We start from the raw sequence: 15,251 nt of genomic DNA, 5'->3' as shown, positions 1-15,251 counted from the left end.
ATTTCTATTTTTAATTTTTTGAGGAACCTCCATACTGTTTTCCACAGTGGCTGCACCAATTTACATTCCCAACAAAAGCACAAGCTGGTTCCTTTTTCTCCACATTTTTGACAATACTTGTAATTTCTTGTCTTTTTTATTCTAGTCATTCTGACAGGTGTAAGATGATACCTCATTATGGTTTTATTTACAATTCCCTGATGACTACTGATATTGAGCATCTTTTCATGTGTCTATTGGATGTCTTCTTTGGAAAAATGTCTATTCATGTCATCTGCCTGTTTTTAATCAGATTTTTTTGTGTGTGTGTTGAGTTCCAAGTTGGTTTTGGTTCTATGTTCATACATAGCCTAGTTATTAATTTTTTTTACAAAATTATTATTTATTTTCTTGTAAGACTTAATTGGTTAGCTTAAGACTAATTATTCATTGATAAAAATGTTGTGTTCAAATCTTTTATTTTTTTAATTTTTAAACAAGATTTATTTATTTATTTACTTACTTACTTATTTATTTATTTATTTTAGAGAGAGTTGGAAGGAGGGGCAGAGGGAGAGGGAGAGAGAGAGAATTTCTAGCAAACTCCCTGCTGAGCGCCAAGCCGAGCACGGGGCTTGATCCCATGACCCTGAGATCATGACCCGAGCCAAAATCAAGAATCAAATGCTTAACCAACTGAACCACCCAGGTGCCCCAGTGTTCGAATCTTTTAAAAATCAAACTTTAGCAACCAGAAGAACTTAAAACAGAAATAGTGAATGACTCTAAGAGAGGAGACAAGGAGAAAGGAAGATTAGACTTTTCATTTAATATCATTCTGAACTGATTGAATTTACTTTTACTCTCTGTGTGTATTATTTTCATGGTTTATAAAGGACACATGATGTCATTTGAGTCTCAAGTTAGAAGCATCCCTGATGACAGGGGAAGTGATTGCTTCCTTACAACTCCAAAATCTGAAAAATGGGGCTTAGATTTCTTTGGGTTTATCCTGTTTGTGTTTCATTCAGCTTCTTGAATGTGTATGTTTATATCTTTCACCACACATGGGAAGTTTTCAGCCATTAGTTTTTCAAATATTTTTTTCTGCACCACTGTTTCTCCTGTTCTTCCCAGATTCTGATGACATAAACATTCATTCTTTTGGAATTGTCCCACCAGTTCCTGAAGTTCTGTTCATTTCCTCCAAATCTTTCTCTGTGTTGTTCAGATCGGATGATTTCTTTCTTTCTTTTGAGAGAAAGAGAGAGTGTGCACACACAAGCTGGAGGGAGGGGCAGAGGTAAAGGGAGAGGGAGAATCATAAATAGACTCCATGCCCAGTGTGGAGCCTGGCACGCGGCTTGATCTCATGACCCTGAGATCATGATCTGAGCTGAAATCAAGAGTAGGAAGCTTAACCAACTGAGCCACCCAGATGCCCCCAGATTGGATAATTTCTATTTTTCTATCTTCAAGATCACTGACTTGTTTCTCTGCCATCTCCATTCTGCTAGGCACCCATCCAAAGAGTTTTTAAGTTTTTGCTTATTTTATTTTTCAATTCTAAGATTTTCATTTTGTTCTTTATATGTTCTATTTATTTGCTTAAAATTTCTATCTGTCCATTTGTTTCTAGATGGCTTGCCCTTATTTGCTGGAGCATTTTTATAGTAGCTGCTTTATTTTTACTTTTTTTTTTTTAAAGATTTTATTTATTTGAGAGAAAGAGAGAGAGAGAGAGAGAGAGAGAGAGTGCACAAGCTGGGGGAGGGGCAGAAGAAGAAGCAGGCTCCCCACTAAGCAGGGAGCCTGACACAGGGCTCGATCCCAGGAACCCAGGATCAGGACCTGAGCCGAAGACAGATGTTTAACTGACTGAGCCACCGAGGCGCCCCTAGAGTAGCTGCTTTAAAGACTGTCAGATAGGGGGGCGCCTGGGTGGCTCAGTTGGTTAAGCAACTGCCTTCGGCTCAGGTCATGATCCTGGAGTCCCTGGATCGAGTCCCGCATCGGGCTCCCTGCTCGGCAGGGAGTCTGCTTCTCCCTCTGACCCTCCCCCTTCTCATGTACTCGCTCTCTCTCATTCTCTCTCTCTCAAATAAATAAATAAAATCTTTAAAAAAAAAAAAAATAAAGACTGTCAGATAGGGGCGCCTGGGTGGCTCAGTCGTTAAGCGTCTGCCTTCGGCTCAGGTCATGATCCCAGGGTCCTGGAATCGAGCCCCACATTGGGCTCCTTGCTCAGTGGGGAATCTGCTTCTGCTTCTCCCTCTCCCTCTGCCTGCTGCTCTGCCTACCTGTGCTCTCTCTCTCTCTGTCAAATAAATAAATAAAATCTTTAAAAAAAAAAAAAAAAGACTGTCAGATAATTCCAACATCTGTGCCACCTCAACATTGGCATCTGTGGATTGTCTTCTCCCACGTGAGTTGAGATTTTCAGGTTTCTTCCTATGTCAGGTCATTTTGGAATGTATCTGGACATTCTGAATATCATGTTATAATACTCAGAGTCTTTTAAAAATCCTATGGAGAATGTTGATATTTTGTTCTAGCAGGCAATTGATCAGATTGGCTCAGGCTGTGAGTTCCAACCAGACTTCTGTGGGTTATGACTTCGAGGTCATTTCTATTTTCAAAGCCTCTCCCATGCCATTTGAATCCATCCTGTGTGTGCACCACTCAGTGATCTGTCTAGGACCTGGGGAGTAGTCAATCCTATAGTAAATTCTCAAAGTCTATGTCAACTGTTTAGTGTTTAATTTACCTATACGAAACAGGGTGTTGGGCCCAGAAGTTTATAAGCAACTTTTTAGGTTGCTCTCCTGAGCTCTTCCCTCTCTGTGATTGCCTCAATAAATTTCTGGTTTGCCAGTGCTCCTCTTTTTGGTCCTCCAATCAGAAATCTGGGAACTTATTTGCTTAATTCATACTTACATGTGGCCTCTCCGAAGGCTGTTTGGCTTCCTTACAGTGTGGTGGCTGGATTCCAATAGGGAGTGTCCCAAGACAACCAGGTGGAAGCTCTATCACAGTTTAGGACCTAATCTTGAAAGTCACATCACATTACTTATTCCATAGTTAGCCCCACCCCCACCCTAGGTTAAAGGAAAGGAAACTTAGGCCTCACTTCTCAGTGGGAGGAGGGTAAAAGTCAAATCACTGAGAAGAGTAGGTGGGATGGGAAACTTTGGTATAGCCATTTCTGGGACATACAATCCACCTCAAAGATCTCAGTGATTATTAAAATACTAAAATACCTCCAAAACAGTTACTAGACAGCAGTGCTCCCTGTCCCCTATTGCCTTTCTCCCTACTCGTCTCTGGGGCACCGCCTTCTCAGACTGCTCTGTGACCTAGCAATCGGAGAGCTGATAACCTGGCACAGCAGGGACCCCCAGGAACCTGTTCCAACCTAGGGCCAGTCTTGTGATCAGCATCATCCTGCCAGTTGTTAACTCTTTTGAGTATCACCTCTGGCACTGAGGTGCCCCATGCTAGCAGCTTCCCCAGCCTGATCTAGAAGTGTGGGGAACTTCAGGGAACTTTGTAAGCCTCACCTAAGATGTGGGGTTTTACCTTCGGGTGTGACCTTCTCCAGTACTTTTGACTTTCCCCTTATCCTAGCTAACTCTGCCTTTGGCAGGATTGTGCCCTCAGTGGGAAGCCAGAACACGGAGACTTCTACCCACCTGCCTCCCACCCTTTGTGACCCCATCCTTCTCCCATGGTGGAATCTTTTTTCCCATCTGGCAAGGCAACGGGTGGCTGACCTGAATATACGAAATGCAGTGATGGGTGTTTTGTATATAGTGGTTTATCGAACCCTCACCCCAACATCACTGTTACTAACACCCTTTTACAGAAAAGAAAGCTGAGGTGTAGTGACGTGGGGTAAGTTGTCTACACTTGGTAGACTGAAAAATGGTCTCCCAAAGAAGTCAGGTCCTAATCCCTGGGACCTGTAAATGTTACTTTACATGGGTATAGGACCTTTACAGATATGATTAAGTTGAGGATCTTGAGATGGGGAGATTATCCAGGATTATCAGGGGGCCCTAAATGCAATTGCATGTATATAAGAGGAAAGCCGAAGGAGATTTCTCTGTCTCTCTCTCCTTCTCCTTCTCCCTCTCCCCACCACCCCCCACGCCCCTGCCAAAAGAAAGTGATGTGACCACAGAGCTGAGACATTTGAAGATGCTGGCGTTAAAAACCAGAGTGATGTAGCCACAAACCAAGGAAAAAGAGATGACACCAGAAGCTGGAAGACTCAGGTAACAGTTTCTCCCCTAGAGCCCCCAGAAGGAGTGTGGTCCTGCCGACACCTCGGTGTGCCTAAGAGATACCGATTTTGGACTTCTGTCCCCCAGAACTGAGAGAGTAAATTCTGTTGTTTTAAGCCACCAAGTCTGTGGTAATTTGCCACAAGAGCCTTAGGAAACAAGTACCACATAAAACCAGAACTGTGCCCGGGTCCGTCTGGCTCAGGTAGGCAGCCCTGGATGGAAGGGAGCCTCAGGTGAGCCCAACAGCACTAAGAGTAAGCATGCGGAGCACTCACCTTCCCCACAGGGAGACCCGGGGCTGAGCAGGTGGAACAGGCAGGACGGACCCTGGCCAAACAAACAACCACAGTAGGTCTGACGCTTCCCTCCCTACCAAGAGACACAGGGCAGCCAGGCCTGGGGAAACCCCTTCCACCCTCCTGGGAGCTTGAGCAGCAGCCAGCAGGAGACCCAATAATACCAGATAAACCAAACTGACCAAAATCATATAGCAAAGGCTCTAAAAACTAAACTGTCATTGGAATCGCAGCCCACAAAAATGATCCAGGACCTGGATGTCAGACCTAAATAGGGTGCCTGCCTGCTAAAATATGCCGGAGTCCAGCTCCAGCCAGGGTGAGTCTCTCGTAGGAAAGGACGGCGTCGGCGAATGAGGAGACACAGACACAGGATCAGGTTGCAAGCATCTCCTCCTGACAGCCTCGGAGGAACTTTATTTATATGTTAGGATATTTTTGTTTTTCCAAATCTTAGATCATTTTCTGGATTACAGCCATAGCCTTCTTTCATTTTTCCTTTGTAATGATTAACATGACCTTTATTGATTTCTGCTTATTGGCTTTCGCTAAAACTAAAAAACAGTACGCAAAGAGAAAGGTGCTAGACAGAGCGTGACCGTCTTGTTATTTTGTTCTATAGAAACTAATTCTTCGTGGAATTAGTTTCATTATGATTGCTTAGATAGGCGTAACTAAGATGAGTAGTCACTTTATCATGAAACCCCAGAAATATTCCCACAATTATAAAGATTGCCATAAATAAAATGAAAAAGAATAGCAGGAGCCAGCCCAGAAATATTCCCACAATTATAAAGATTGCCATAAACAAAATGAAAGACAATAGCAGGAGCCAGCCGTGGAGTCTCCTGTTTTCAGGATCGTCCCCCATACTTGGACTTTGTCAAACAGCATGAGTAGCTTGGCTCACGCCAAAAATAAAGGGCTTAGATAGGACCTGGCATTTCCAAACATGATAGACAAAATGCTCGGGATACAACTGAAAATCACCCATCCTAATAAGACCCAAGAAAATCACAACTCGAATGAGAAAAAAATCAACTGACTCCAGCATTGAGATGAATCTGATATTAGAATTATCCAAGGAGGTCTGAAAGCAGCCATCATAAAAATGCTTCGACAATCAATTACAAATTCCCAGGAAATGAAGGAAAAAAATAGATAATCTCAGCAATGAAATAGACATTATAAAAAAGAGCTGTAAAAAGAGCCATCAGTAAGAACTATGTTAAATTTAATATAGATACAGATGGTTACACACAGAAATATTTATGGATATGTGTATATTACAGATTAGTATACACACATATATTTCTTTGCTCTGTTGGCTGTCAGGGCCTAAAAGAAAGACATGCAAAGAGCAAGGAGCCCACTTAGCACCCAGATCTCGGTTTCTTTTTTTTTTTTTTTTTTTTAAAGATTTTATTTATTTATTTGAGAGAGAGAATGAGACAGAGAGAGAGAGCATGAGAGATGGGAGGATCAGAGGGAGAAGCAGACTCCCTGCTGAGCAGGGAGTCCGATGCGGGACTCGATCCCGGGACTCCAGGATCATGACCTGAGCCGAAGGCAGTCGCTTAACCAACTGAGCCACCCAGGCACCCCAGATCTCGGTTTCTAATACCATTCTCCAATAAAAGGAACCAGGGCTCCTTGAAGAAATACCCAGTCCAGGATTGGGGTAGGAAATATACAAGATGATCCTGGAGCATCTTGTAGTGATAGGAAGTAAGAAAGTGCTCAAAACCAACCAACTGGCCGGCCGACCGACTGACAGACTGACCAACCGACCAACCAACCAACTGACTGATCAAGGATCCTGCCAAGGAGTCTGGGAGGGGCAGGTACGTGAGAGCAGGGTCTCTGTGAGCGCTGAGGGGCCGGTGGACACTCTATGGAGGCTACTGGGAGGACAAGGGGCCAGAGCAGTGGCCATTGGCCTTGGCGGTGTGGAGATGTTGGAGGCCTTGACAGAGCAAAAAGGCAGGAGAAAAACAATTGTCACATCTGGGCTGCTCCCTCCGCACCAGGGCAAAGTGGCTCTGGCCAGGCTGGTCTCCGCTCTGCCAACCCTCCTGGGGTCTGGCCAAGTTCAGTGTAGGATTGAGCCTCACTTAAGTGTTCCGCTGACATTTCTTGTTTGTCTGGGTGTCCCCACAGTCTCGTGCTTACAGTCCCTGGGGCATGAGACCACTCCCACCCTCTTAAACCCATTAGCCGCCTTACCTGTTTCCTGCTTCCTTACCAGGCTGTCCCTTGACCCCCAGAACTGGCAACAGAGGGCGCCCAGCCAGCATGCGTGCTCTCCGAGAGGGAACAAAAACAGAGAAGCACACTTAGGCCCCTGTGCTCAGTCCCACCTCCCTACCTCTGTGCAGTGAGTCCTACCTGGACAGCCTTCTCTCCCCAACTCCCACCTCTCCAAATCCCACCCGTTCTTTGAGTCCTGGCTCCAGGCCTGCTTCCTCTTTCAGGCCTTCTCTGCCTCCCACTGATCTCTGTCTGCTCTGAGAAACTTTGGGGCCGTGGGGTCATTGTGGAAAGAGTGACCACTTCTGCCTCCCTACGGAACCTAATGATGACAATCACAACCATAATAATAAGTGCTAATAATTACTGAACAGTCGCTATTAGGTTAGCTCATTTCAATTTAAAAAAATGAATCTCTACACTCAACATGGGGCTCAAACTCGAACTTGAGATCAAGAGTCTGATGCTCTACCGACTGAGCCAGCCAGGCGCCCCTAGCTCATTTCATTTTTCCAAGAGCCCACATGGTGGGCTCTATGATCAGCCCAGTTTTACAGATGGGAGGAGGACCGAGGCTCAGAAAGGTTAAGGACTGAGCCACAGAGCTCATAAATGGAGCCAGGATATAGGCCAGCTGTTAGGAGTCAATGGAATAAAGTCTGTTTCCCCGAGGATGTCGGTTCCGTGAGGGTGGAGCTCGCGTCTCTTTTCCTTGCTGCAGCCCCAGTACTCAGAACAGTACCGGGCACACTCGAGGGCCTTGCTAAATATGTGCTGAGTTGGGTGAATGAATATGGCTGGTAGTAAAAATCGTCATGAAGCAAAAAAAGCTGGTTGAAGGGGGTGGGGGGTCAGGGGAGGCCTTCAAGGAGGGGCATTTAATCAGACACCTGCATTTAGTGTGTGTGTGTGTGGTTGGGCCATGTAAAGATCTGGAAGTGTGTTCCAGGTAGACGGAAAAGCACGTGCAAAGGCGGGGAGGTGGGGCGTGCCAGGCAGGCCTGAGGACCAGCAAGGAGCCCCATGTGGGGAGAAGGGTGGGAGATGAGGGAGCAGGACAACTCATCTTACTCTCCATGCCTCGGTTTCTTCACCTGTAAAATGGAGGAAAAATGATACACGCTTCATAAGGTTGTTTTGAGAATTACATTTATAATTCTGTCGTGGAAAGTTTTCACTCGAAGCGCTCGAAACCGTGTTTGGCAGGAAGTAAGCACTCGGTGAGTCTTAACTGTCATCCTAGAAGAGAAGTCAGGAAGGCTCGGCATTCAGTGACGTCGTTATCTTGGGTGGTGATGGTGGATCATGGAGGACAGTAACTTTTGTTGGTTTAGATGTTTCAAATCATCAGGTATAACCAGAAAAAATTACTGTTAATAGCTTTCCTTTAAAAAAAAAAATGTTTCGGGGCGCCTGGGTGGCTCAGTTGTTAAAGCGTCTGCCTTCGGCTCGGGTCATGATCCCAGGGTCCTGGGATCGAGCCCCGCATCTGGCTCCCTGCTCAGCGGGAAGCCTGCTTCTCCCCCTCCCACTCCCCCTGCTTGTGTTCCCTCTCTCGCTGTGTCTCTCTCTGTCAAATAAATAAATAAAATCTTTAAAAAAAAAAAAAAAATGTTTCCCTGTGCAGTGTGGGCCTTCTCAGATAGCTTGAGTTTGGAAGAAGCAGGGGTGAAGGTCCTAGAGATGGAGAGACTGGAGGGGGAGGAGGAGGGGGGCACAGAGGCAAGGAAGCCCATGCTGCTGGAATTGGTGGTGGAGACTGCAGCGGTGGGCGTGGAGGGGCAGGACGTAGAGGGCGGGTAACTGTGGGCACGTGCAGGGGCAGGAGGTGGAGGAGTGGATGCTAGGGCAGTGGGGGGTAGAACAGCAGAGAGATGGTGGAGGAGAGGGGGTGCGGGCAGTCTGGCACGTGGTTAGGTGCATTGCATCTCGTGCCCCTGGGGAACAGACACCTTGTTATGGGAACCTCTGACTAAGAAGGGAGCATATTTGAGGCTCTGTAATAAGACTACATGAAGCTTCTTTGTGAAACTTCAGTTTCCTTGTGTCCACCACCTTGAGTATGGCACAGACCAGCCCCAGTGACCTTCACTGGGACCACCTGGCAGTGGCCAGTGGACTTACTGTTAACTCAGTCCGTGACCTATCTCCCCCTCAGGCTCAGGCCTTGGGGAACATCTACTCCACCCCTTCTCATTCACTGAGCTTCCTGAGCACCTGGCCCCAGAGCCCTGGCCTCCCCTCGGACCCCAAGCAGCTAGACCTGCCAGCTTCCCTCAAGGCCCCAGGGCTCTGGGGATAAAGCTTAGAGGGAACAAAGCTGTTTTTCCTGACCAGATAGGTTCCCAGTGAGTAGGATTCCTCCTGGAAGGAGCTCCAAGTTGGACTTTGCAAAATCAAAGATTCTAGATCTTTCGTCTGAACCCAGACACAGCCAAGCATTTCTTGTAATGCCATCTGTCTGGCACATCCCCCAGGCACCACAAAAGCCATGCTCCTCATACTCCCGCAGGCCTGTGCCTACTCCCAGATCTCTCTGGCTGCACCATAAGCAGCCGGCCAGAAGCGGGGCGCCCTCCTGGCTTCTCAGGCTTCCTCACTGCCCCTCTCCTCAGCCCCCTCTCCACCCCACCGTAGCTCCAGACAGGGCCCGGCTCTCTCATCTCTCACCTTGACAGTTGCAAATGCCTCCCGGCTACTTTTTCATTCTTGAAGCCTTTATTCATGGGTGACATACATACAGATAATTCAAAGTCAAAAGTGTGATCTTGATGACTTCTCACGGACTGAACACACTTGAGAAACCATCATCCGATTCAAGGACCAGTCCCCAAGAAGTCCCACTGAGCCCTTCCATTTGCTCCTTTCCCCTCTCCCGGATGGTACCCTTGATCCTGACTTCTGACACTACAGATTCGTTTTGTATCAATGGAATCAGGTGGTATGTGCTTATTTTTGTGTCTGGATTCTTTGGATGAACATTATGTCAGTGAAATTCATCAGTGTGTTTGTGCAGTGGTCCCCTGTTCGTTTGCCTTGCGGTGTGGTAGTCCACTGTGTAACTAGACACATTGATTTGTATATTCAACCATTCATGGGAACTTCAGTTGTTTCTCGTTTGGGGCTATATTGAAATGCCTCTTTTGGACATAGGCACTCATTTCACTTGGGTTTACATCTAGGAAAATTCATTTTCCAAGTTGGTCCTAGCAAGTTGCACTCCCATACAAAGCATATGTGTTGTGAATCCATCCTCTTCCCCCAGTCAGCAGGATCTTTAATAGGCATTAAAAGTGCATGATACAAAATTCTAAAGCAAAAAAAAAAAAAAGGCAGTGTAAAATAATCCCCGTCCCACGCCATCCCTCAGCCCCCCAGATGCCCCAGCTCCTGGCACCCACAATTACTGTTTGGTGTGTCTTTCCAGAGTGGAGGGGTCTCTATAGATATAATCAAGTACGTATTTATAACCATTTTATTTTATATGAATGGAAGTGAAGGAAACCAGAATATGTCATCCCAAAATATGCCTCTTTGACATAGAAATTATTTTGAGCTGAAGGCAATTAAGAAGTAGCAAGCCCAGAAAAAGCTCCCTCTTTTCTGCCTCAAGGCAGGATATAAATTCTCCTTTTATTGGAGACAGATATAAATCTAGAGATGACACTGGAGGAATTTGCAAACAAACCTCCCTCCGTTCATTCTCTCCCGTGTACTTACCTTTCCACAGTCTGCTGCCCTCAGAAGCCTTAAGTCATTTCGCTTTGTCCTGTCATTTTTCTGCAAATGTGTTGTTCTTTGTAGAAGATATTGCACTGTCTAGGTTGGAATTCTAAGCTGCTATTTTGAGTTGCTTTTCATTAGGTTTCTCCGAGTAATGTGCGCGGCGTGAATTAATACAAGTGTTTTCTCTTGTTAATCTGATTTTTGTTAGAGTCCCAGGTGAAAACCTAAGATGGGTAGCGGGGACATTTTGCCTTCCCTACAGAAGCAAACTACACAAGTCTGAAGGAGGGAGGGAACATGGTCCAGCATAGATGCTGGATGCAGGCCCCAAGTTCAAATTCTGCCTCCCCCACCTGCTGGCTGAGTAACTTGGCACAAGGAACCTACGTTCCATGTTTCTCTTTTCTTTCTCCCGAGGGGGGCTGGTGTGAGGATCACGAGTTAAGTTTCATCAAGTGCTTAGAACAGTGTCTGGCACATGGTGAGCCCTATTCCTGGAAATGACTTATCAGGTATCTTGGAGAACATCCATTTTCATGCAGGGAGAAACTCATTCTTTACAAATGGCTGCGCTGTATTTACTATGTGACTGTATCCAGAATTTACTTAACCATCTGGGTGGATGGACATTTAAAATTCATTTGGAAAGGTCTTATATTACAAAGAGTGATCCAAAGCTATTCATTCATTCATTCATTTATGTGTGCATGTCTCACTCCCAGAATGCACCACACCCTCTTGAGCTAACCGGCCTTTGTGCCTTCTGTCCTTCCTCCCACAACATTTTCCACCTATTCTCTGACCACCTGGTAGATATCTGTGCAACATCCAGTTCTCGGCTCCAAAGTCCCCTCCTTGGAGAAGGCTCCCTGGCCCCCTGACAGGCCACATCCACCTGTGACAAGCTCCCGGGGTCGGTCTCTCCCCCACCATCCTCACTGTCCTTTAGCTACCACCCTTCTCTGCAGACTGGACATGGGGTGGGACCCTGGATGAACCTGGCGGCTCACCATGAACCCTGGGGCCTTGGCTCACCATGAACCCTGGGGCCTTGCACCAAGCAGGTGTTTACCAACTCTTGTTGGCTGATGGATACCATGGGCTACATTTCTTTCACTTGTTTTAATTTTTTTAAATTTTGATTTATTTTTAAAAAAGATTTTTATCTATTTATTTGACAGAGACAGAGAGAGTATAAGCAGGGGGAGCAGCGAGCAGAAAGAGAGGGAGAAGCCAAGCAGGGGGCCCGATGCGGGGCTCGATCCCAGGACCCAGAGATCATGGGAACTGAGCCGGAGGTAGGTGCTTAACCAACTGAGCCACCCAGGCGCCCCCCTCTCACTTGTTTTAATATTTAACTCTTCGAGAGGCCTGGATTTTAGAAAGTGCATTTTCTTGTGCTCAAGATCTCAGCTGCCCCTGTGAAAACAGAGGGCTCTTAGCAAGCTCACTGGTCTACCTCTTGCCCTGGCCAAGTAACACTGGATGCTCAAGTGTGAGCCTCTATGGGTTATCTCACTGAATTCTCACAGTAACCATCTGAGGAAGTTATAATCACGTCTTCCTTTAGAAATGAGGGCATTAAGGCTCAGAGAAGGGAGCAGCTGGTCCAAGGACACACAGCCAGTTAAGGGGTGGGGTGAAATTCAAATCCAGGTCCAGCTCAGGGCCCTGGGAAAATTGCCTCTTGGTTACTTCCACCTGAGCCCTTGGGGCTTCAAGGACTTAGTTTAGATAATTGTCAGGCCTTCGTGACAACTCTTATCCCCAGGAACTCCCCCCGCCCCCCCCGCCCGACCCCACTACAGATCTCTGTCATCTGGCTGGAGAGCTGAGAGTGTTCAGAGTTCAAAGTCTCTCTCGAAATCTGGCCACCACTGGGGATTTGGGCACCTGTCTGGTCTGCCTGGAGGGGAAGCTGTCTCATTTATTGGGTTTGAGGATCATTGATAAGCCACCTGTTCAGAGCCTTCTGGGTCTCAGGTGATTGGGACCTTGACTTTCAGGTTCTTGGCTGAAAAATCAAGCCAGAAAGGAGAGACCCTGGACCCAGGGAGAGATGGTGCAAGAGTCACTCAAGCTGACCAGCCACCTTATCAGTCTGAAATCTTCTGATAAACCCTATCACCCGTGGGGAGTTAGTTGTCCCAAATCTGCCCTGGAGGCTGGAGCGTGGTTTTCCAAATCAACAGTACTGGCTGATCTGGGGACACAGGAACTCAGAGGTTTGGGAAACAGTGTTACTGACAACTCGGGTCACTGGGCTAAGAGCATTAGGTGTGTTGATTCCTTTAATTCTGCAGACGAACCACTCTAAAAATGGGAAAACTGCAGAGCAGAGAGAGGGGAGTTGAGGAGAAAGGGTTTGGACCCCAGCTTCTGGGGTCCATCTTGGTTTCATCAGTTTGCTCTCATCTCACAAGTCTGACTGGGGACTTACTCTTGTCCCTCAGTAGGGAACCAGATGCTGTCCCTGGCACTGGACCCCTCTCAGAGCCCAAAGGTCAGCCAGAGCTGCCTGCCCCACACCTTCACACATCCTTTGGGTTGGTCTCCGAAGGAAGGGAAATCTTTTTGCCTCTTTGTCAAAGAACCAACCCTCCAGCTCGAGGGTGCCCTCTTCTGAGAAGCCCTCCCTGATTTCCCCCGCCCCAGTCATCTCTGCTGCCTCTGTCCTTGGGCCTTGCCTTTTTCACAGCAATAGTTTGGTGGTCAAGGGCTGTGGCTCTGGGCAGGCAGCTGGGATTCAAACGTTGGTTCTGCCTCTTTCTCAGGGTGGGACTTCAGGTTAGTCCCTTTACCATGCTAAGACTCAGGGTCTTCCTCCATTAAATGAGCTAACCATAGTGCCTCTGGTTTCTGTCAGACTACGTGAGGTCAGGTACATGCAGGGCCTGGCACAAAGTATTGGATGCAGCTGTTATCATCAGTCGTAGCTAAAGACCTGGTCTTGACATCGAAGGTCTCAGGTGCTCAATATGGAGGGTAATTGGCCCTTAATAAACGTCCTAGTCCAACTCAGGCAGGGCAGGGAAAGGGCGAGGGGGCATTCCCTTCACACCCTGCTCCCCCTCCCTAATACACCAGTTTTTAGCTCCACCTTCTTAGTGTCTTTGCTGGAAGCAACAGGTGCCCTTTGGGATGATGCCCCCCTGTGGCTGAATGAGAACCTGCTCTGGGGAGAAGGGAGGGGCTGCAGTTACCGAAGCACGACCATAGGGGGAATGCCGGACAGCGCAGTCGTCCCCCTTGAGCTGAGAGAGGGAAGTCTTTCTCCCAGGTTCATCCAACCAGTTATTTGTTGAGGACCTGCTATGCTCAGGGTGCATGAGTGAAGAACACAAAAGCCCTGCCTTCATGGAGCTTATCATCTAGCGGAGGGATGAAGGAAACAAACACATAGATAGAATACATAATGCACCAGAGGGAGGTCAGAGAAGGAAAATAAAGGACACAGGAGTATCAGTGACGGGCAGGGGCCAGAGCTCTCCAGGCCTCAGTGAGCAGTTTCCAGCGATAAGCAGGGCAGGGGCGGGGGGCGGGGGGCCACGGGACAACACATGAGGGCTTTGAAGGAAGCGATGGGTGTGGTGCCTGTTTGTGAACAGACTGCCAGGGCAAGGGCAGAAGCAGGGATCAGTGAGGTCAGTGCAGTTGTCGCCAGCGAGACGATGGAGGCTGGGCTGGGAGACCCCAGGGGAGGGACAATGGCTTGATCTGGGATGCACGTGCAGCTGAGCCCAGAGGACTTGCTGATGGACTGGATGTGGGGTGAGGCTCGGGGCCATGGGGGGGGCGGAGAGACAGAGAGAGAGAGGTCACAGGTGCATGAGCTGCTCAGCCGGGGAACAGGTTGGACAGCAGAAGTCAACAGCGTGGTATCTGCTCTGCTTCCCAGCCCTGGCCCGAGAAGAGTGGACCCAGCAAGAAGGCGAGGAGGCCACAGCTACCATCCAGGAACAGGAGCAAAACGCATTTAAAGAAGACCTGTCTTTACTTGGCCCTGGGAGGGAGAAGTCCTGAAGCAGTCCCCTCTGAACATGCTGGTGCAAAGCAGTGAACCCACCTTTCTGCACCAGCTGCTTTCCCCAGTGAGCTCCAAGTCAGTTTTAAGGGGCTCCTAGTGGGCATGGAAAGGGGCGCTGTTGGCCTGGAGGGCACTTTGGCAATGCCATCCAAAGCCATAGAGCTATGCCCGGCTTCCGCCCCACATGCTTGCTTCCTCCCGTGGTCACCTCCTGAGGAAGCGACCAGATGTATCCCAAACTGTACCTACAGGGTTTGGCATGGTGGAGTTTGCAAGACCAACTAAAACAATACACATGCTGCACGGTAGAGAACAGTTTAAACTGAACTTGATGAGGCATCATCATCACAGTTAACTTGTGTTTTTCACTCAGCGCTGAATTTTAAATATCGTTCCATCAGGACAGGTCCCATGTTTTGCAATATTTCCCTGGCCCATGCAATGCCAGGAGGTTCCCTTACCAACCAACCAATTTGGGGGATGACTCAAATTCCTCCCCCCAGATGAATGGAATGTCTAGTTGAGAACAACTGCCCTGAATTCAGAAGCCCCAGAAGCAGTGGTTGTAATTTTTTTAAAAACCTGTGATGGACCTTTCATCTGAGCCACCCAGGACAGAAAGCTAGGGCCAAAAACATCCTGGCCTGGCCTGGATCCAGACCAGTGTGATCTCTGGCTCGGTGG

The sequence above is a fragment of the Phoca vitulina genome, unplaced genomic scaffold, assembly GCF_004348235.1.
Source record: "Phoca vitulina isolate PV1807 unplaced genomic scaffold, GSC_HSeal_1.0 scaffold22, whole genome shotgun sequence".
In the NCBI taxonomy this organism is placed as follows: domain Eukaryota; kingdom Metazoa; phylum Chordata; class Mammalia; order Carnivora; family Phocidae; genus Phoca; species Phoca vitulina.
The sequence above is the reverse complement of the archived record's forward strand: the minus strand, read 5'-3'. Positions refer to the sequence as shown.